This window comes from Perognathus longimembris, chromosome 4 (genome assembly GCF_023159225.1).
Source record: "Perognathus longimembris pacificus isolate PPM17 chromosome 4, ASM2315922v1, whole genome shotgun sequence".
Taxonomy (NCBI): Eukaryota; Metazoa; Chordata; class Mammalia; order Rodentia; family Heteromyidae; genus Perognathus; species Perognathus longimembris.
Window position 1 is genome coordinate 39,074,558 of NC_063164.1, and position 23,913 is coordinate 39,098,470.

Sequence of the window (23,913 nt, forward strand, 5' to 3'; positions counted from 1 at the left end):
AAAATTACTCATTTTTAAATTTTCTCCCAATGTTGAAAATTTCTTTACTATTGCTTGGTAATTTTTTTTTACAACCTATGACTTTGGATATGAACTAATTTATGAAATGGCTTACAGTATAAAAACAATCTCAGAATCAGGCAGAAAAAGGGTTGAAGTCAGATCTTTAGAATGCTGAAGAAAGTGACTGAGGTACTGAGAAGAGTAGTTGTAGAACCCTAACTATCCAAAGACAAACATTAGAAAATGCCTAATTCTACGCTTAATTCTACTGATCTAACATGCTTTAGATTTCCATTTAAAAATTCTTCACTCCATCTTAGTTGCAAATAATCTGACAGTAACTTAGCAGGATTCTTCTTTTTTTTTTTTTTTTTTTTTTGCCAGTCCTGGGGATTGAACTCAGGGCCTGAGCACTGTCTGTGGCTTCCTTTTGCTCAAGGCTAGCACTCTACCACTTGAGCCACCAGCACCACTTCCAGCTTTTTCTGTATATTTAGTGCTGAGGAACGAAAACCACGGCTTCATGCATGCTAGGCAAGCATTCTACGACTAGGCCACATTCCGAGCCCACTTAGCAGGATTCTTATAAGCTTAAAATTATTTTTCTTGCTCAAGATAGTTTGAAGTTTTTCTTATTGGAATTAAAGGAATATTAACTAATAGCTGAGCATGATGTTACATATCTGTAATCCCAGAACTAGAGAGGCTGAAGAAGGATAGTCTCTTGTTCTAGGCCAGCCTGGGCTATAGAAAGAAACATATTTTTCATAAGAATAAAATAATAGGGGGCTGGGGATATGCCCTAGTGGCAAGAGTGCTTGCCTCGTATACATGAGGCCCTGGGTTCAATTCCCCAGCACCACATATACAGAAAACAGCCAGAAGTGGCGCTGTGGCTCAAGTGGCAGAGTGCTAGCCTTGAGCAAAAAGAAGCCAGGGACAGTGCTCAGGCCCTGAGTCCAAGCCCCAGGACTGGCCAAAAAAAAAAAAAAAAAGAATAAAATAATATTGACTAAGACTGGAAACCGGAAATCATCATTTTATGTTAAGGATAAAAATTTTATTGCTTATTATTATAACATACAAATATGTTGATTACTTCACTGTACATGACTTTAAATACAACATTTAAATTACTTTAACTTTTTTTTTCTAAAAAGGTGATAAAGTCCAAGATGGAACTAAAATCCCTACCTCAGTATGAGTTGAAAGGGGGAATATTTACATAGGTCATATGAAGTCATAGGATTAAAAGCAGTACTATATTTACAGTAAGTGGTATATTTACTTTCCAACTTCCATCACTTTATCTCGATCTCTCAAAGAACTTGTTTATTTAAAATTTTAAGAATATGAGGTCAAGTGCTGGTTGCTCACGTCTGTAAACCTAGCTATTCAAGAGGCTGAGATATGAGGATCATAGTTCAAAGCCAGTCTGGGCAAGAAAGTCTGAGAGACATATCACCAAGTAACTACCAGAAAACCAGAAGTGGTGCTGTGGTTGAAAGTGGTAGAGTGCCAGCCTTGAGTTAAAGAGCTCACAGACAGCACCAAGGCCCAGAGTTCAAGCCCTATGACCAACAAAAGAAAAAGGAAAAGAAAAAAAGAACATGGAACATGTGCATTGTGGAAGCAGTCAATAGGAGCAACTCCAAAAATAGATGGATATCACCTCTATTCCCACAACCAAGAATACTCAATGACCTTTCTTTGTAATGTTCAAGGTTTGCTGACGTCACTGAGAAACTAATAAATGAAACCCCTTAAATATAATGTCCTATGATTTCTCACATCTTAATAATGTGTATAAAGAAATCCCACTCAAATTATTTACATTTTTTTCTAGTGTCATGTAGTTTCGTTTTTGCTTTCCAAATTATTGTGGTGTTAGTCTCTCCTCTCAAAGAATAAGTGTATCCAACACTATATATACATATCGAATGGGCCACTCAATGTCCAGAAATATTTTGATTTATACACAATATTTTATTTAGAAATATTTTAATTTAGACACAATATTTAAGTCTGTCGTGCAGAACTCCTAGGTGGTTTATGAATGTGTCCAGTACAACAATACAAAAAAAAAAGGCTCATTAAAGACTGAAACCCAGCCAAGATCCCTGTCAGCCAAACCAGTGGAGCCTTTGAGTCTGGAGAAAGGAGAATCTTTTCTAACTACAAAAGCATCCTTAGTTCCTAACCACATATCTCAGAGCTTGCTTGCAAGGGGCAGGTATAGGGTCTCTAACTGCACAAAGGCCCAATATGAGCCAGTTCTACTAACTTTTATCTGTCAGTGTAGAGAGCATTATCAAAGACTTCAGCCAATACTTCTTTTTTAATATCTACTGGGGAAGTTCTCCTCCATTATTTCTTCCTACCTTCAAGTTTCATCATCTTTCTTTCAGACTAGCTTTCCAAATGAACTTTGGAATCAATTTTTCTTATCATACCTTTCTCCTTCTACCTTTGACCCAAAACTCTTCAATTTGAATTATGTATCAACTTACTTAAACACATTGAATTCTTCTTTTTTATTCTTCTGATCCTGAAAAAGGATGCTTTTCCATCATGAAAAGACCTGGCTTATGTGCCTTTCATATTACATCTTTATCCTCCACACAGTAAGTCACTTTAGCTTCCTGGTTCTGGGGCTTAAACTCAGGACCTCAAGCTCTCATTTCACTTCCTCTCACCCCACCCCCCAGTACCATGAAGCCATACCTCCACTTCTAGATTTTTTTGCTGTTTAGTTGCAGTCTTTTGGACTTTTCTGCTGGGATGGCTTCCAATCTTTATCCTCAACTCTCAGCCTCCTAAGTAACTTGAATTCCAGCCTTAAGCCATCAGAGCACTATAATTCTTGCTGACTGAAAGGAACATTATCCTATAAGAATCAGAGACACTAATAACACTTAAAATCTGAGAGCCCTACATGATGATAATAAGGAGAGAAAACACAGATCTTAATCCAGGATTAGGTGTCTACTTCTGTTTAGTATCAATTTATACACTTTAGATTGTGTATGTGCCATACAGCAGGAACTAGAAGCAAGCAGTTTAGGAGGTCTGCCTTCAGGGAAAGGCATGGGTTAATGACCAGGAGTAATCTCCTGGCAGTCTTTGCAGTCCTAGAAACCTTGCTCAAAGCAGTTTTATTTGCATGAAAAACTGCTGAGTTCAGAAGATATTTTGTTCCCTTGGAAGGCTCACATGTTTAAAATTTTAAAAATGGGAGAAACAAATTTTATTGCAAATGGAACTGTTTTCCTTCAATAGAGTGAAAATAAATGGTCCAAAATGATATTCGGTGGGAGAAAAATTTTTGTTTGAGCATTATGATTTGTAATCTTCCATTGCAATGACAATTTATTAATTCTTTATCTATGTCTGTTGATAAGGCCTGACCAAAAATAATAAAAAATAATATATAAAGCAAAGCAAGGCATCTGTATGCTTGAGATTGATATAATGTGATTTGGGAACATGTCATCACACTTCAAAATGCAAAGAGGACAACAAAAGACTCTGACAGTGGTGAAACAATTCTTAGATTAGCTTGTCTGTAGAAGGCAATCTGTAGCCTGAATTGCTAGAACAGAGGCTCAGCATGTGAGTTCTGAGTCAACAGTCTCTCTAGTTTGGCAATCTGAGTATATACACAGATAATGTGCTATCAGCTCAATGGAAATTGGCTAGTTTCCAGAGGGTGTGTCTGCTCAAGATCATTGTTCAGTCTCAAATATGAAAGTCTGCTGAAGTAATTTCAAAACAGCAGTTTTTTTTCTACATATACAGAGAGTATAGGCAAAGGAGAACTTACATTCCACATAAAAATAAAGGACTGAAGGACTTTACAAGAACATCACTATCCTAAACTTCAAGGTTCTCTTTGAAAACCTGTGTGTTGTACAAATGAAAAATGCAGCAAATTTTCATCTTGATGAATAAAAGTAAATTTTTACTGAAAACTTGTTGGACTATGCCATACATTTTGAAGGGAATTTTATAAATACAAATGAATATATGAACTTACAGTTTTTAGAAAGCTCTTCCAGCTTATTTTTATTTATTAAATTAAAATTCCAATTTGTAGTGGTTCCAGAGTTTGAACTTCAGGCTGTGCTCTGGCTAGGCAGGTTCTCTACCACTTAAGCCACATTCCTAGCCTTTTTGGGTATAACTATTTTTCTGGCCAGTCGGCCTCGTGATCCTCCTACAAACATTTCCATGTACCTGGGATGACAACAGGGTGTCACTGCCAAGCTCAGACATTTCTTAGAAAGGTAGACTTTAGGTTGTAGATTTCTAAAGGGAAATACAAAGCAAAGTGGTTTTGTGTGTGTGTGTGCCGGCTCCAAGGGCTTAACATAAGGTCTTTTGCTTTGGCTTCGCATGCTTACTGAGGTATTGTACAACTTGAGCTACATCTCTAGTCCTGTATTTTGTTGGTTAGTTAAAGCCCAGTCTGCCTTCAAACAGTGATTCCCCAAGTGTCACCCTTCTAAGAAGCTTAGGACTACAGACTTAAACAGCTGGTACCTGGCCTTAAAACACAAAGTTTCAAAATACCAGCTCTGGACTCAGAAATCATGAATTGGAATCTGTGTTTTACCACTTATGAGCTAAGGATACTTGGACAAGTAGTCTCTCTTTTTTTTTTTTTTGGCCAGTCCTGGGCCTTGGACTCAGGGTCTGGGCACTGTCCCTGGCTTCTTCTTCTTCTTCTTCTTCTTCTTCTTCTTCTTCTTCTTCTTCTTCTTCTTCTTCTTCTTCTTCTTCTTCTTTCTTCTTCTTCTTCTTTGCTTAAGGCTAGCACTCTGCCACTTGAGCCACAGCGCCACTTCTGGCCATTTTCTACATATGTGGTGCTGGGGAATTGAACCCAGGGATTCATGTATAGGAGGCAAGCACTCTTGCCACTAGGCCATATTCCCAGCCCCCTCAAGTAGCTTCTTAATAATAGTTTTCTTAGTTCTAAATCAGAGTTGTCAATAGTAATTGAGTTAATAGATGTGAAGTTTTTAGCACAGTATGGCAAAACATTGTAAAATATTTCATAAAATATTGTATTTAAAATATGTAAGTTATATAGAAAAATCGGTAAAACTATTGAAATAGTGATATGTCAGTGGAAATTGTCTTGAACTTCTATTAGTATGAACCAGAATAAGAGAAAAACAATAGCTGTGTTTAGAAACTAAAACTAAGATTGTAGATAAACATTTATTAAGCTTTTTTTTTTTAGTTTTCCTACCAATGCCTTTTTCTCCGTTTCAAAATCCCATATTAAATTTATATCTCTTTAGCTTTATACTAATTTGTGACAGTACCTTTGTGTTTCCTTATTGTCTGTGACTTTGACACTTTTGGAGAGATATGGTTGAGTATTTTGTAGAAAGTCATTTAAGTCTTCTGGTAAAAAATAAATAAATATTTTTTTTTTAATTAAGACGAGAAAGAGTCTTACAGTGTTTTCTCATGGTTATACTAGGGTTATAAATTAGGGCAGGACATACCACAGAGATAATATTCTCCTTACATTGAATTGAGGGTATATAAGATCACACTGGTGACTTTAACTAGCAAAAATGGTGTCTGCTAAGTTTTTGCATTGTAAAGTTACTACTTCCTTTGTAACTCATAAATACTGGGAGACACATCTTGAGACTATGCAAGTATTCTATCTCTCATACAATATTTTTTTTTTTTTTTTGGCCAGTCCTGGGCCTTGGACTCCGGGCCTGAGCACTGTCGCTGGCTTCTTCCTGCTCAAGGCTAGCACTCTGCCACTTGAGCCACAGCGCCGCTTCTGGCCGTTTTCTGTATATGTGGTGCTGGGGAATCGAACCTAGGGCCTCCTGTATCCGAGGCAGGCACTCTAGCCACTAGGCTATATCCCCAGCCCTCATACAATATTTTAACAGGCCTTGATGGAGTTTTTCCTACAGCATTCATACTCTGGTATTCTAGTAGTAGTTTTTCTATTTTCCTTTACCATGTTTGGATTTTTTTTTAACTGAATTTCTTTTGTAAGTAAGAAATGCTCCTTTTCTAGAAATAATGTCTGATCAAAGAACCAGACCAAATATCCTGCTAGGTGATAGAAAGGATGGAGATTAACCTGCTCCTGAAGTCCCATCATCATTCATTCAGCATTCAGTACTGAGTATTCTAAAGCCAGGCACTGAGCTGGAATAGGGAAAGGATGATAAATAAATAGGGTTACTTCCCTGAATGAGCTTGCAGGCCAATAGAGGGAAACTTGCCTAATAAATAAAGAAATAAATTAATGCAGCTTAGGTACTAAAACAATTTAAAAATTAGTCATATTGACAAACCATGAGCTGAATTTGGAATGGTGTGGCCTTGTTTGCAGCAGATGGGAATGTGGAGAGGTTCATGACGGAGGAATTAACATAAAGGCCGAAAAGCTTGAAAAAGCAAGATAAATATAAGGAAGTTCAAATGGTTTACTGTGTTGATAAAGCTTGTGTTGATAAAGCCTGTAATCCTGGCTACTCAGGAGGTTGAGATCTGAGGATTATGGTTCAAAAGCCAGCCCAGGCAGGAAAGTCTGTGAGACTCTGATCTCTAATTAATCACAAAAAGGCTGGAAGTAGAGCTCTGGCTCAAGCAGTAGAGCTGAAAAGCTCAGGGATGATGCATAGGCCCTGAGATCAAGCCTCAGGACCAGTTTTAAAAAAAGGCATACTAATGCTGTATGAAATTGGAGGAAGGGATCAATTGTCTGTCAAACTTGGTACCGTTAAATGAGCTGGTACCATCTATATCCCCTACGAGTAGGGGATATAGATGAAGAGGTTGTGGAATTATATATATATATATATATTTAAAAGAGGTTGTGGAAAAAGCAGGGTTTTTTGTTTGTTTGTTTTTCGTATGGGGATTGTAATTCAATGCCTTGCATTTGCTAGGCAGGCACTGTATGTACCACTTGACCTATGTCCTTAGACTAGAAAAGGCAAATTTTAGAATGATTTATTTCTTATATTAGGAATATAACAGACATTATGTCTTACATTTTGAATTATCTCAAAAAATTTCAAGTCCTATTCATGGCTCCTTAACATTTTTCAGTATCTTCAATTCTGTCTAACTCAAATTTCAAATACTGTTGATTTCCGAGCATAATCAATGACATAATAAGACTATGGAAAACTCTAGATTTTCATGCTCACTAGCTATCTTCAGTGTATATTTGCATTGATCTTTGATAATTTACAGGAAACAATAAAAATATAGAGAACTATTTAATGTGAGTTTTAAAAGCCATCACATAGGAATTGTATTTGTTTTAATGTATTTAGTTGAAGTCAATGTTTGATCCTAGCTAATAAGAAAAATTAAAGTCATGAATATGAAGGCAATGGTTGAATGAATTCCAAAATGACTAAAACTAAGAAGCTTAGCAGAGAACTTTGGTTTCTCACAATCAATAGAGAAACATTCTAATTAAGACTAAACAACCTAGAATCTGGATAACTCAATAGAATGGAGTTATCAAAGAGATTAGATAATGAAGAAATATTTTTTTCATGGCGTGGTATTTAAAAGAAATGTATAACTGATGTAACTTAGGCTGCAGGCTATTGAGGAAAATCTGGCAATGGTTTGATTATTGATGTTTGCATAATATGCTGAAGAACCCTTGAACAGAAAAAAATTTAACCAATGCAAATATTTTGGAAATGCAAAGGAAAAAATATGTATTAGTCTGTATACCAGAAAGGAACACAATAAACTAGGCAAACTACAAAAAGTTTAAAGCAGAGACTATTTTTATAAGTGTATTGGCAAGATGTTAGGAGCAGAGTTACTCACATCGGACAATATTTTAGGAAGGCATTACTATTCTTAGAGCTGAGAGGCAAGAAGGAGAGCAAACAGTTACTAGAATCCAGAAGAGATAACTCTATGAAAAAGAAAGCCTGATAGTAGTTGTGACCTTCATTCAAAGGGATCAGGAAGAAAGGGAGCATGGGAAATTGTATGGACATCACTTTCTCCCTACATTCCTTCTTCTGATGGTGCTGTTTATTGTCTAACACCAAAAAGAAAATCCGGAAGCAATTAAGCAATTGGCTATGATTTCCATAGGTCAGTTCCATATAGAATAGAGCAAGAAAAGAAAAGAAGCAAAGTAGACCTAGTGGGTTATATACTAAGCAAATTAATCTTAATTAATATTTGAATTAAGTTAATTGATGTTTATTAATTTAACTGCAAACATCAAGTGGTTTTTATTTAGCTTTATTTGAATATACCTTTGGGGATAAAAGAGTTTTGACGAACATGTATTTCTTTTTTTTTTTCTTTTTTTTTTTTTTTTGGCCAGTCCTGGGCCTTGGACTCAGGGCCTGAGCACTGTCCCTGGCTTCTTCCCGCTCAAGGCTAGCACTCTGCCACTTGAGCCACAGCGCCGCTTCTGGCCGTTTTCTGTATATGTGGTGCTGGGGAATCGAACCTAGGGCCTCGTGTATCCGAGGCAGGCACTCTTGCCACTAGGCTATATCCCCAGCCCCCATGTATTTCTTCATGATTTATTACCCTTAGGAAGCATTGAAGCGAGCATATAAAATATGTTTTATTCTTTTAAAATATATTCTATAGAGTTTTTGAATGAAGATATAAAGTATAATGATTTTATTACTTGAAAAAGTGTTTGCATATGAGTGACAAGTTTATAAAATGGAGAATGAAATAAAACACAAAATGCATACAATTATAGATTTTTAACATTTTAGTTCCCTACTGGGTATCACAAAATCCAGTTCCACATTAAAATAAATTGGAAAACTCAAAGCAGATATTTAGAAAAATAATTTACATAATGCCCAAACATCAGAAATGACTTAGCTGCCTTTAGGCAAAGCATAATGGGTTTTTATGAGACCTATGTTTAAGATTCATTCTTCAAGATAAGTATATTATGTGTGAATCTGTTATTGTGTGTATCTATTAATACAAAACTGTAATTCTCATATAGCTGTTTGAATAGTATTGTCTAATCTGCTTAAATAATGTTTGAGTAGAAAGAGATTATAATTTCAGTAAGTTAGGAGTATTACGGTTGTTATTTTAACTAGTGGTAAAATTTTATGGCTATTCTTCACAATGAGACAACATTTAGGTATCTAATTGTAAATATATGTCTTTTTTTTGGTGGAATTAGCATTTGAAAACAACCTTGTGCCTGTTAGGCAGGTACTTTTACCCCTAGAACTGCTCCTGTAGCCCTAGAAATAAAATTCCTAGAGAAAAAAACATTTTTTTTTACTTTTTCATTTAGTATCATCAAATGTCCCTCCCGTAGAAATCTCAACTCTATTTGTTCTGTCTTACCAATTATTCTACAGTGACTGATTTTCACTGTGCTCTTGAAATATGTGTTAAGTCCAATATTTCCCTGGTCTTTGGGGTTAGTAAATAATACTCTTTATTACTGTAATTTTAAGTCTTTCTAGTACCTAGAGTTATTAATAAGTAAAATATCTGTTAATTTTCTGGCAATCCTCGAGTATATTGATTTGAATTGTTCTCTGTATCTATGGCAGCCAGCAAAACATTACATTTAGCTTTCTCTGCACTGGTTAGATCCTTCTCTTAATGGGATCCCTGTAGAGTGCATATGCTTTAGATACAAGATCTTTAGTGAAAACTACTCTAACAATAATTGCTCACATTATTCATGTTAATATGTCTTGAGATAAGCACTCATTTTTATTAATAATATATTATGATGTTTCTTAAGTAATAATATTAAATAAAACTCTTCCCTTATGGATTATATTTGAATTCATTCTTTTAAATAGCATATGATAACAACACTGAGCCAAATATATGCTGTTGAATTCATGAGAAGGTGCATTGTTAAAGCATTTTTCTCCTGGGAATTTAGAATCTTATTCAGAAAATACTAGTGTATGTATATCTTCCAATGCTTTCCTATATCAGTTTCAAAATTTCAAGTCATACATGAAGCACTTTGATGTGTTTTAATTGATTTGTTATTAAGGTGTGGTGTTTTAATGTATTTTTATATGGGATAGGAGAGATGAGTCAAGTTTCACTCTTCACCATGTAATCAGTTTTATCAGAACCATTTGTAGAAGCAGATGTCTTCTATTGACTCTGTTTTTGGCTTGTTGCAGCTGTGTAGGTTTATTTGTAAGTCATCTTTTCTGTTCTATTGGTCTTCATGTTGGGTTTTGCACCAGTACTAATCTGTTTTTGTTACTATGATTCTGAATTATCATTTGAAGTCAAGTATTGTGGTACCTTCTTTGCTTGTGTTTTCACTCATATGTGGAATCTACACATAAACTGATGATGATGATGATGATGATGATGATGATGATGATAGGATTTGGGTACAAAAGAAAGACTAGAAAATTAGTGGGACTAGGAAGAGGGAAAGAAGGCATGGGGAGTGAAGAGAATTGAAGTAAATTATATAATATATATGTATGTATGAAAGTGTGTATATATCTATACTTATCTAATCCAATCTTAGCATAATCAATCTATTAAATACTGTTTAGTAAAGGAACAACATTAAGGAAATATAATAGAGATGATAAACTTATTCTAAGTACATTGTAACTATTACAATGAAACCTTGTACAATTACTGTATACAAATTTTTAAAAGAAAAATCATATGTAAAAAAGCAACAAATAAAGCATCTTCTTAGGAAATGAGAAATTGTTTAAAACAAAATTTGTTGGAGTAATAGATAAAAAGGTTTTCAATATAATATGAAATCTCCTTTGGTAGCAGTGAAAATTCTAACAGCAAATCAGGAAATATTGCATGAGTTGGAAATTCTAGCTCTTAGGAATCTCAGGACAATAAATTACACACACACACACACACACACACACACACACACAGAGAGAGAGAGAGCAGATATTTTGTAATAGATTAATGTAGTCTTTTAGAAGAAATAAAATATTGTTTTATTTGTTATATTGCAGCATTTTTTGAAATGTAGTCTCACTATGTGCCCACTCTGTCCTCTAACTTATTTGCATGCCCCCATGTAAGTTTATAATATTAAATAGCAAGTTACCAGATTAGATTTTGTCTTGGAGTTTTTTGTTTCATGTTGTTGGAGATATATTAAAATATAATTCATATAAAATAATGTTTGAGAAAGGTCTTATAAAATTGAATGTCTTGATCAAAACTAGAGTTTCACGTTGTATATTTGTAGTTTCACCTTGTATATTTATTATAGCATAGCTGTTTAGAACATAGCTTAAAATGTTGTATTTTCTGGGTAGGTGTCAAATCTTCATGCTTGCTTTCAATATACTTACTCATCATGAAATAACATGCCTTTCTTTTTCTGTGATATGTTTTATGCACTATCTATAATATTTCTCTGATTGCATTATTGTAAAATATGGAAATCGGTGTTTTTGTATAAGATTGTAGTCATTAAAAATATTTAATAGCTAAAAAAATTGTAGGAAGAGAAAATATTTATCTTTGTACTTTTGTTTCTATAGCAATTTACATATTGTCTACAGGTTAAATTATCTCTGTATCTGATAAGTCACTATATGGTTGAATAAGTAAGTTACTTTGTAGTAGAGCTTGTACCAGGAAATAATGTACAATATATAGCCTGTCTTTTAACGTTGTTATAAACCATTTAAGATGACAAATATTTTGCATACTAAATTGTTTAGCAAATTTATAGTCTCTAAATGTCAGTAACAAAGTATTTAAAACAGACAATTTCTTTATAACTTAGACACGAGTTATTTGATCTTAAGAAAAATCTTCCTGATTTTACATATTCTTTCTTAGGTTTCTTTTTATACAATATAGAAGGTAATGACAGCCAAATTTAAAAAAATAATTCCATAGACCAGCAGGTTTGTTATATGGGGAAAACAAAAATTTCTCTACAAACACCCTCAGCATTCCTAGAATTTAGCTTCTACATCAGTAATCCAAAAGATTATATTAAAAAGGAAAATGGAGGAAATCAGGCTATGGCCTCTGTGCTGAAAAGGTGGAATCTCAGTTTCCCACCATTGTCTCTAATTCCTACAGCACTGTAAAAACGTCACAGGCTAAGCCTTCTAAGTCCCTTGACACATCAACCAGAATCTCCAGGAATCTTATACAAATTCCAAAACATTGCATTTGATAAATGATGCAATCTGTTCTGCCATCAGATTCCTTTTTTTAATACTAGTCCTTTATACTTCAATTACATGATGAAATACATTCGGCATTTATATTAAGCTTAAATGTTTAGCGTTTCTCTCCCTTCAAACAAAGAGAATCCTATTCCAAAGCAAACAGCAATAGGATCTATGGGTTTGTGGACCCATCTCCTGGAACTTTGCCTCCCTTATTCTCTTCCCATCCAATTTATTCTATCAACAGGGAGCAGTACTCTCCTGGATTATGCTTGACTGCGTCAAACACATACATCAAGTTGTGAAGGTTTCATGTTGAAGCGCAGCACAAAGATTACAGTTGTACTTTCATGGAGGTCTTAATGATGATCTATAGCTGCATCTCCTCATTTCCTTCATTTAAATGCATTCCCTTCTGTAGCAATATTTTGTCTTTTACAAACCATTTTTCACATATAACACTTTATGTTAATGTTGAATTCTCTCCTTAGAATGTGATTATTAGGGTAGAAATTTTATCTGATTCACTTGTGTACTAATACCACCTAATAAAGTGAAACTAAAGTGCGAAGTGAAGTACATACTGAATACATAAGAATACTACCAATGAAAGAAAACTACACTTTTATGCATGCATTATGTATATTTTCTCCAAAAGTATTTTTGCAACTAGATAGCTGCATCTCAGGGTAATATGTAACAATAAAAATTGTTTTGGGCTTTCCTTCCTCAGATTAATATAATTAAATCTGAAAACTTAAAAACACTATAGAGCGTTCTTCAGTTTTTTTATATCAGTGTACTATTAAAACCAAATGCATGCCTTGTCAAATTGCTTATTGCTTCTGAGCTATCACACTCTTTCTTTAGAAATTTACATGTGTGGGAAAAACAAATAAAAGTAGGGAAAATACAATAACAATGTCATAAACAAATAAACATTCAAAGTCGAAAAGGGTGATATTTAAAATCCAACTAAGTGAAGTAATACTAGTGGTACTAATAAAATACATATTAAAACATTATAAGCAGGCTGGTGTGGGGCACTCCTGCCCGGATGCCTTGCATCATTAAGAGACGGTTCTAGCTGGCCCTGCCTTCCAGCCTTGGGACCACGTGTAGCCAAGATGGCGCCTGGTGGTGAACCTGGAGGTGGTCCTGTGGGCCGTGACATAGATGTAGGCCACCCCTTAAGGAGGTCCCTCGGAGCTCCACCCTGATGGACAGCTCAGGCATCAAATCCCAGCCCCTACATAGGTGCACATACCCCTCCCCTTCCGCCGCCTTCTGACCCCTTTAAAAGAACAGCTCATTGCCACCATTAAACGAGTCTTAGCGCTGACTGGCTCCTGGACTGTCTCTGTGGCCTCCGTCGAGAGTGGGGCTGGGTGGCAGTCTGTCAGCCCTCTTATCCTCTTCCTGGATCTGTCCACATGGGGTGTGCTATTCTGTCTCTCCTGCAGGACAGGAGAGTGTGGGAGGCTAAAACCCCCTGGCATCCTGGCGTCCAATGTGGGGCGCTTGGCTTGGGACATGGGGAACTTGGCCCAGGCCTCTCCTTCCCTTCCAGGACAGCATGAGGGCTGCTCCCTCCCAAGCAGCCAGGCTGAAAAGGCCAACAGCCGCCAGCCAGATCATGGCATGTTTCAAGCTTTCAAGACCTTCCTGGGTCTGGGAGTTTGAGACCCTCAAAGCTACGTTTTGTAGCATGAAGCTCAGTGCTTTGAGCACTTGGTCATCATGCTGGGTTTGAACATGCCCCATCTTTTCGGGGGGGCCCCCACCTTGTAATTTGATTGGCCTAGCTCGGTGAAAAGTTTTACCTCATTGTGCTTCCTGCCTCGTGGTTGGGCACCAGGATGCCGGAGGTTTTTAGCCTCTTGCGCTCTCCTGTCCTGCAGGAGAGACGGGATAGCACACCCCATGCGGACGGGTCCAGGAAGAGGATAAGAGGGCTGACAGACTGTCACCCAGCCCCCCTCTCGACGGAGGACACACAGACAGTCCAGGAGCCAGTCAGCCCTAAGACTCGTTTAATGGTGGCAATGAGCTGTTCTTTTAAAGGGGTCAGAAGGCGGCGGAAGGGGAGGGGTATGTGCACCTATGTAGGGGCTGGGATTTGATGCCTGAGCTGCCCATCAGGGTGGAGCTCCAAGGGACCTCCTTAAGGGGTGGCCTACATCTATGTCACGGCCCACAGGACCACCTCCGGGTTCACCACCAGGTGCCATCTTGGCTACACGTGGTCCCAAGGCTGGGAGGCGGGGCCAGCTAGAACCACCACTTAATGATGCAAGGCGAGCCCCACATCTCTCCCTTTTGTTTTTTATTAATAGAGGAGGGGTACCAGGCTGGGAATATGGGTGGAGGTTGTCTCTTCTGGAGCTACTTCCTGCTGAAAAAGGGCGAAGTAGTCAGGGGTCCCTGATTCATCATTTAGCCTGGTACTGTCCAGTTTGGTTGGTAAAAGTCCTCATCATTTCCGTGAGAATGATTATCAGGGCCAGAGGGTGTCATGGTCTCCTCTGGCTACCTCTTGCAGCTTGGGCATGTCAAGGAGTCCCTGGTACTGGGGTCCTCAGGGTCCAGATCTGCGCTGGGCACAGCAGTGTAGTAAGAGAATGGCCTTGTACTGCATGTTCCCAGGTGGCAACCTCAGTGAGGGATGTTATCCTGTTAAAAGAGACTTTTGAAAAGTTCAGGCAAAGGCTGACAAGTTCACAGGACCAGTTAACATGAACAACATGGGAGAACACACCCTTGGCATGAACCAGAAAAGTTTCATTTGGAACATAAACCCAATTGTGGCACATTACAAGGAAGGAGAAATAATTGGACTGGACGCAGGAAGGAAGTGTTTAGGGATAGTGGACTAGTTGGGAGTAACCAGTCAGAGGCTCTCTATATATAAATAGCAAGTAACAAAGGCAAGAATGCAAGTTTTTTTGTCCAGATGGAAAATGGACAGGTATGGACACTAGGTGGGTAAACAACTATTCCTCTAGGTGGGTAAACAACTATTCCCCTTGAGGCTGGGAATATGGCCTAGTGGTAAAGTGCTTGTGTCATATACATGAAGCCCTGGATTTGATTCCTCAGTACAACATAAACAGAAAAAGCCAGAAGTAGCTCTGTGGTTCAAGTGGTAGAATGCTATCCTTGAGCAAAAAGAAGCCAGGGACAGTGCTCAGGACCCGAGTTCAAGACTCAGTACTGGCAAAAAACAAAAAACAAAATAAAACCACATGAGCAAGAAAAATATAAAGAATAAATAAAAATCATCTTTCTTGATGCATGTGTAAACAGTTGTTTATGCTGTCAGCCCTAAATTGGTGTGAGAATTTGCTTCTGAGGTCTAATGTTAATCTATCTGAATTAACTAGAGGTCATTCTATTAAAGGAACAAGCTTAGTATTGTATATGGGTTATGATATCAAATGTTTGGAATCCTTTTGAGTAAACTAGGAGTCTGCTCTTTGCCAATCAGTGCAGTAATTTGACTTGGTGTGAATCAACTTTTCAGTTATATACTGAAACATATCATATTAAATAAGTACTTCTAAGTTAGCTTTTGTGTCACTGTCACAAAATATGTGAGATAATTAATTAACTATTTAACTAATTAGGATGTAAGAATTGAGCCCAGGACTCTACCACTAAGCTTCATTTCAAGCCTGAGATCATTAATTTTTGAGAAGAAACAGGTTATTATGGCTCACTATTGTAGAGGTCTTTTAGGCCTTTAGAGGGGAATGACAATGGTTGGAAATGTGTGGCAATGCTAACTGCTCACATCATGATGTTGAAGCAAAGAAGAAAGCCAGGCTCTAGTGTCTCAGACCTGTAATCTATTTTATTTGGAAGACTGGCATCTGGCATATTGTGATTCCAGGCCAGGCTAGAAAGAAAAGTTTGTTAGATTCTATCCCCAAAACAAAAACCAAAAAACAAAAAACAAAAATAAACACCCCCCCCCCCAAAAAAAAACAAAAAACCACCAAAAAGAAGGGCGGTAGATATGGCTCAAGTGGTATAGTGTTAGCCTAGTATAGTAATCATGAAGATCTGAGTCCACATTTTCTTCCGGTATATACCTCCAGTGGCATAAGTACCTCCTTGTATATATATTCTCTCCAAGGTCCAACGCACCTTTTAATAGTTCCACCCTGGACTCATGGACACGTTCTGCATACTCAAACTACAAAATACATTTTAATGAAACATGAAACATTCTACCTACCTACTCTAAATACAAAAGAACACCTGAGTTTGAAGACAGTAACATAAAATGCAAATATATTTTGTGAAACTTTACTATAACTATTGATAATCAAATTTCATGAATTTTTCAATCAAATAAGTTAGGCTTTATCATTTTTTTTTTTTTTTTGGCCAGTCCTGGGGCTTGAGCTCAGGGCCTGAGCACTGTCCCTGGCTTCTTTTTGCTCAAGGCTAGCACTCTGCCACTTGAGCCACAGTGCCACTTCTGGCCATTTTCTGTATATGTGGTGCTGGGGAATCAAACCCAGGGCCTCATGTATATGAGGCAGGCACTCTTGCCACTAGGCCATATCCCCAGCCTGTAGGCTTTATCATTTTTATAACATTTTGGAAAGATTTTATATATATATTCCTTAAAAACAGCAAATTAGTTTGGCCTACTGCTCAAGTCTTAATGTCTATAAAAATAGATAAGTAAAGCAGTTGCCTATTAAACATTTTGTTGAATGAACATATGAAGGAAGGAATAAATCAATTAATATCACAATGATGTGTAAGGTCAGTGATGAAAGAGTCAAGGAAAGCTGTTCCCTCCCTTGAACTGAGTTAAAGATCCCAATAATAGTCTGCATCATGTTGCCCATACATTTAGACTTTTTAAAAAGAATATCTAATTAGTAGCCATGCAAATTTGAATTCTTATTTTTGTTTTAGATAGGGCTGATATATCAGAATTATGCCAAAAAACCAGAATCATTGAATCTCAGAGGAAATTTAACACCAAGAATGTTTGTATATTTGATAACAGAGCTAAAAATTCAAACAAGGATAAGATAATTCAGAAATTAGTAAGAATGGAGGTTCCTATCACTATACCAGAAAGATAAAGCCATATTGCTGGATCCTAGAAGTCATGGCCACCTAGCAGAAACTTGAAGTACATACACTGGGCCTGAACAATGGGACCTCTCTATATAAGTGAAGGGCTGTTTCGTCCCCAATGAAACCCCTGAGAAGTTGCCTACTGTTGGAGATTACTGTGGAAATAGATTTATGGGAAGACATTATGGGGTTAAATACTTTCACTTCTTTTCCTTTTATCCTGCTTTTCAATCTCATGTGACTACTTGTCATTGGTGGACACTAGTTGCATAGTAAATGTCATGGCTATTGTTTTGTTTGTTCTTTCTCCCCCCCCCCCCCCCCAGTCCTGGAGTTTGAACTCAGGGCCTCAGCACTGTCCTGGTTTCTTTTTGCTCAAGGCTAGCACTTTACCACTTGAGCCACAGTGCGAATTCTGGCCTTTTCTATATATGTGGTGCTGAGGAATAGAACCCAGGGCTTCATGTATATGAGGCAAGTGCTCTACCACTAGGACATATTCCCAGCCCACTGTCATGGCTTTTGATGAATGTAGTTTCCTCTTACTTAGAACAGAAGAAAAGGTTGGAAAATGGAACTTATAGCAAATAGAAAAATGGCATGCATTGTGAATTTTATTAGAAAAATGTTTATATTCAACTTTTACATATGCATATTCTATCTTGAGTCATTTTTTATTTTACTTAAAATATTATTACAAATAAAAAAGGAACTTCCTGGCAAATAATGTATCTTGTTACTGAAGATGAAATGATACACCCAAAGTTTGAAAGACAACTGTATGATATTTGCTGTAAGATTTAAACACCTGTAATCCTAGCTACTTAGGAGGCTGAGAGCTGAGGATTGTGATTTGAAACCAGCCCAAGCAGAACACTCTGTGAGACTCTTATCTCTAACAAACTACTCAAAAAAGCTGGAAGTGGCATTGTGACTCAACTGGTAGAGAGCCAGTCTTGAGCAAAAGAATCTCAGGGACAGTACTCAAGCCCAGAGTTCAATTCCCAGAATTGGCAGGGGAAAAAAAAGATATATGTTTTTTTTAATATATTTTTATTATCAAACTGAATTACAGAGAGGTTACAGTTTCATACATTAGGCATTGGATACATTTCTTGTACTGTTACCTCGTCCCCCATTCCCCCCTCCGCTCTCCCTCTTTCCCTTCCCCCTCCCCCCCACGAGTTGTTCAGTTGTTCAGTTCATTTTCATCAAACAGTTTGTAAGTATTGCTTTTGTAGTTGTTTGTCTTTTTTTACCCTGTGTCTCTCGATTTTGGTATTCCCTTCCAATTTCCTGGTTCTAATACCAGTATACATGGTTTCCAATATACTCAGATAAGAAACAGAGAGAGTGTAGGTACAACCACAGAAAGGTGATACAGGAAGATCATCAATAATAGAGGCTACAGTTACGTATGGCACATTGAAAGTATTTACAACTGTAATATAACAATTGTTTCCATAACATGGAGTTCATTTCACTTAGCATTATCTTATATGTTCATAAGGGTATAGCTATTGGGCTCTTGTGATCCTCTGCTGTGACTTGCCTAAACCTGTGCTAATTATTCCCTATGAGGGAGACTATAGAGTCCATGTTTCTTTGGGTCTGGCTCACTTCACTTAGTATAACTTTTTCCAAGTCTTTCCATTTCCTTATGAATGGGGCAATGTCATTCTTTCTGATAGAGGCATAAAATTCCATTGTGTGTACCACATTTTCCTGATCCACTCATCTGCTGAGGGGGATCTGGGTTGGTTCCAGATTCTCGCTATGACAAATTGTGCTGCGATGAACATTGTTGTGCTGGTGGCTTTACTGTGATTATGTTGTGGTCTTTTGGATAGATACCCAAAAGTGGGGCTGCTGGGTCCTAGGGGAGCTCTATGTTTAGCCTTCTGAGGAATCTCCATACCACTTTCCAGAGTGGCTGAACCAGTTTATATTCCCACCAACAATGAAGTAGGGTTCCCTTTTGGCCACATCTCCTCCAACAGTTGTTATTGTTAGTTTTCTTGATATAGGACATTCTTACTGGGATGAGATGGAATCTCAATGTTGTTCTGATTTGCAATTCTTTTATGGCCAGTGATGTAGAGTACTTTTTCATATGCCTCTTGGCCATTCTCATTTACTCATCAGAGAAGTCTCTTTTTAAGTCTCTAGCCCACTTGATGAGGAGGCTATTGGTTCTTTGAGGTTTTGTTTTGGAGGAAGGTAATTTTTTTAGTTCTGCATATATTTTAGATATGAGGCCTTTGTCTGTTGAATGGCTGGTAAAGATCTTCTCCCAATCTGTGGGCTTTCTGTTTATCTTGCGAGCTATGTCCTTTGCCCTGCAGAAGCTCTGTAGTTTGTTGTAGTCCCATTTGTCCAACCTTTCTTTGATTTGTAGCCTTTCAGGGTCTTTGTTGAGGAAGTTCCGTCCAGTGCCAAGGAGCCCAAGTGTTTCTCCTACTCCCTCCTTTAGTGTTTTCAGGGTGTCTGTTTTGATTTCGAGATCTTTGATCCATTTGGAGGCTGAAATCAGGAAAGCAACTCCTTTTGCAATAGCCTCAAAAAACAAAATACCTAGGAATAACCTTAACCAAATAAGTGAAAGACCTCTACGATGAGAACTTTAAAAACATGAAAAATGAAATTAAGGCAGAACTAAGGAAATGGAAAAACCTCCCATGCTCCTGGATGGGGAGGATTAATATAATCAAAATGGCAATATTGCCAAAGGCGGTCTACAAATTCAATGCAATACCCATCAATATCCCAACACCATTTTTTAATGAAATAGAGGAAGCAATCCTGAAATTCATATGGAACAATAAAAGACCTAGAATAGCAAAAACAATCCTAAGCAGAAAGAACACTGCTGGAGGAATTACAATACCCAACTTCAAGGTGTATTATAAAGCTATAGTAATAAAAACAGCTTGGTATTGGCACTGGGGCAGGCCTGAAGATCAATGGAACAGAATTGAAGACCCAGAAGTGAACCCACAGAACTACACCTACTTAATCTTTAATAAAGGAGCTAAAACTATAGTCTGGAAGAAAGATAGCCTCTTTAACAAATGGTGCTGGCAAAACTGGTCTAACACATGCAACAAACTAAAACTAGATTCTTATGTATCACCAAGATATATGTATGTTAAAATTTTTGTTTTAGATTTTTTAAAAGGAAATGTATAGCTTTACCTGAGTGCCCATTCCCCAAGCCAATCCCTGCCTGCCTCTCCCATATTTTAGACTCATTTATTATATTAATATATGTTTGTTTCAATTTTAAATATACCTAAATTACAGCAAGTATGAAAAGACCTCTAGAACTGTTTGCATTCTACCTGTTGGTGAGTCTAGAGTATGTTCAACCTTTCATTTTACCTATGTACTGTATGCTACTGCATACTATATCAGTATTGGTACTGTTCCTTCCTGTTTTGTAGAAAGTTATATATTCTAAATTCCAGTCTTTTTTGTTGATCTTTTTGAAAATAGCTTCCTTTAATCTCTGTTGCAGGTTTGCCTAAAAAACTTTAATGGGAAAAACATAGCTCTTTCTAACATGTTATTTTTTATATATCTGTCACAAGGAAAAAAGAAAGTCTGAAAAAATGGGTATGAGTACTTACAAGTTTTATAACTAAGTAGAAGATTTTGCACATAAACATGTATATCTTTTTATTCATAGACAAAGTTCAATAGAAAACCCTGGGATAAAAATACTTTAATTTCCATATATTTCACATTTCTTTTTTCACAGGGTGATTAATGACTACAAAGAAACCTGAACTCATTTTATGTGGACAATATTGAGAAAGAGAAAGACAAAAGAAATTCTAAAAAGAAGTAACTTAAAATAAATTCTAAGAGTAAATTAAATCCTATTAAAATTCTATTCTTTCCTTTTTGTACTTATCTGGGCAATGCATGTTATTGTTCATTCACTTGTTCATTTAGTCTTTCATTTTCGTATTCAGTAAAATCTTTTGAGAATTGACTAGTCAAGGTGAATATATATTTTGATTTGAATGAACTGAAGTTTTATAGCATAATAGATTAAAACCATTTTCTCTAGACAATCTTTTGAATATCATTCCCCCCATTCTTTAGTCAGTATTACTTTTATATAAACTAAAACAACTTTTTGTCAACTATTGGCAAATGTGGTCATACCAAACTATGTCATTTACACTTTAGCAAAAAATACAAATTTGTGTTCTGTGACATTGAATATGCTTCTTGTAACAAGCATAGATTTCAAGAAGTTACCTAATCAAACCTTTTGCACCTATGCTATTTTTAAATTCATGCAACTTTCCCTTGCAACAGTATGTTGTAAGTTGAACATTTTCACAATCATTAGTTTATTCACTCAATCATATATGTATATACCTACCTAAACACATTCATACATGCAAACACACACACACACACACACACACACACACACACACACACGTACACGCTGGCTCTAATTAAAATCTGAATTATGTGAGAATATAAACTTTTTTTTTTTGGTACTGGGTATCAAACCCAGGATGTTGGACTTGCTAGGCAAGTGCTTTGTCACTGAGCTACATCCCAGCCCCAGAATATAAACTTAATGTCTTTATTTAAGTGTTATATCCCTCAACTCTTAGAAAAGTTTGTGCTCATCCTAATAAACATACATGCGCAAGAGTATCCACATCAGAATCTAGCTGGTGTAGATAAATCTGAGAGACTCTTATCTCCAAATAACCAGAAAAAGCTATAAGGGGAAATGAGGCTTAAGTGCTAGAGTACCGGCCTTGGGCAAAAAAGCCAAGCAAGAGCACAAGGCACTAAGTTCAAGTCCCAATACCAAAAATAAGTGTGACATGCAGATTTTCACATTCAGCGACCTCCTGCTCCAGCTAGATCTCACCTCCTACCTAATGATCCATTCAGCTATCAGCACATCAGTGGATTAGCCCATTGATGAAGCTAGTCATTGTTACTCAATCAACACTCATTATTGCCATCAGTTTGGTACAATTCACACTGAAGCTGTAATAGTAACGAAGGACCAAAATTAAGTGACTCTGCCCAATCATTCTGACAGCCCCAACTCCATACTCTCATGGGATAGTGTTCTGATCTTCTCTTCTAGCATTATACTCTGAGGACAATCATTCTTAACTTTTCTGTCTTAGCTCCTAATATTTATAAATTTAATTTTATTGATAAGGTGATGTGCAGGGAGGTTACAATTACATACGTAAGGTAATGAGTTCATTTCTTGTCAAACTTGTTGCCTCCTCCCTCATTTTTCTCCCACCTTCCCTCTCCCAACCCTACTCCCCACTTGTACAGTTCATTTCCAACATATTATCTGTGAGTATTGCTGATGCACTGATTCATACCTTGTCCTCTATGTCACCATTTTGGTGTTCCCCTTCCTTTCCCTAATTCTGATAAATGTATGTACAAAACCCAGGGTACCAAATCAAATACAGTTACAACAGGGGCTAAACCATAGGGAAGAAAAAAGTTCATAGGGAAGAAAAGTTCATAGGGAAGAAAAGTTCATAGGGAAGAAAAAAGTTCCATAGGGAAGAAAAAAAGTTCATTTGGCTCAGCATCATCTTATATAATCATATGTAATAGTCATTGCTAGCTCCTAATTTTATACTTTTATTTTGCTAGGCAATTTAATTAATAGTTAAACTTTTTCTCAAATAGTATCAGTTCTCTTATAGGATGTTCTTTTGGTTTAAGATATTTTTAATTGAAAAGTTATCTTGCATATTTCTTGACAGTCTTTTGTTGCCATTATATACATGTATATATATATATATATATATATATATATATATATATATACACACACACATATATATCCATCCAAAGTTTTAATCTTTACTTTCCCTTCATTTCTTTTATCTTGAATTCTCAGCTCTGGTGAATCTCTGCTGTAATTATAATGTTTCCCTTAATGATAAAAATAGGTGATAAACCCTTTGAATGCCTGACTATCAACAAATGTCTTTTTCTCTGCTGAGAGTCTGATTGATATCTGGTCTTTGGAAAGAAGCTTTCAGTTATTACCATCTATTTTCAGTAGTCGGAGTATTTATCCATTGCTGTCTATCAGATAAGATGCCAGACATAAGTGATTCTTTTTTCTTTGCATTTGACTTTCTTTTACCTGACTAGAAGCTTATGAAATTTCCTCATGATTTTAGAGTTCATAATTTTTTTATACAATGTAACTTGACAGAGATCTCTGTCATCAACATTGCTTGGAACTTGAGGAGAGATTTTAGTCAGTAAGCTTAAATGTTTATTTGGCTTGGAGAAAATTCATTTCTTTGATTATTTGCTTAATCATTCCTTCTTTTCCAGGTATTTTTTCCTTTTTTACACTTTTATTTAAAATGTTACATTAGTTATGTCAATCTTATCCTCTAAGTCTCTTACTTTTTTCTTCTCTCACTTTTATGTCTTATTTTTTACCTAATGCTCTATGTGAGATTTCAATAGTGCTTGCATTCTAATCTAGTTGCAATACTTTAGTGCAATTTTTTTCTAGTTTTTTTTGTCTATAAAGTAGCCCCTTAAAATTTCTTCCTCAAGGCTTCTATTTTAATAAAGGACTATGTCA

The 23,913-nt window shown here is 36.5% G+C and overlaps 1 long non-coding RNA gene across 1 annotated transcript; it reads right to left on the reverse strand.

Annotated features, from left to right (window-relative positions):
* Window positions 1–422: 422 nt before the first annotated feature.
* On the reverse strand, window positions 423–21,900 carry LOC125349947. Its single transcript, XR_007210660.1, has 4 exons — window positions 21,889–21,900; window positions 19,008–19,013; window positions 7,425–7,431; window positions 423–573 (listed from the first exon to the last, which is right to left on the reverse strand). It is a non-coding gene; the product is annotated as an uncharacterized LOC125349947 (long non-coding RNA).
* Window positions 21,901–23,913: the final 2,013 nt, after the last annotated feature.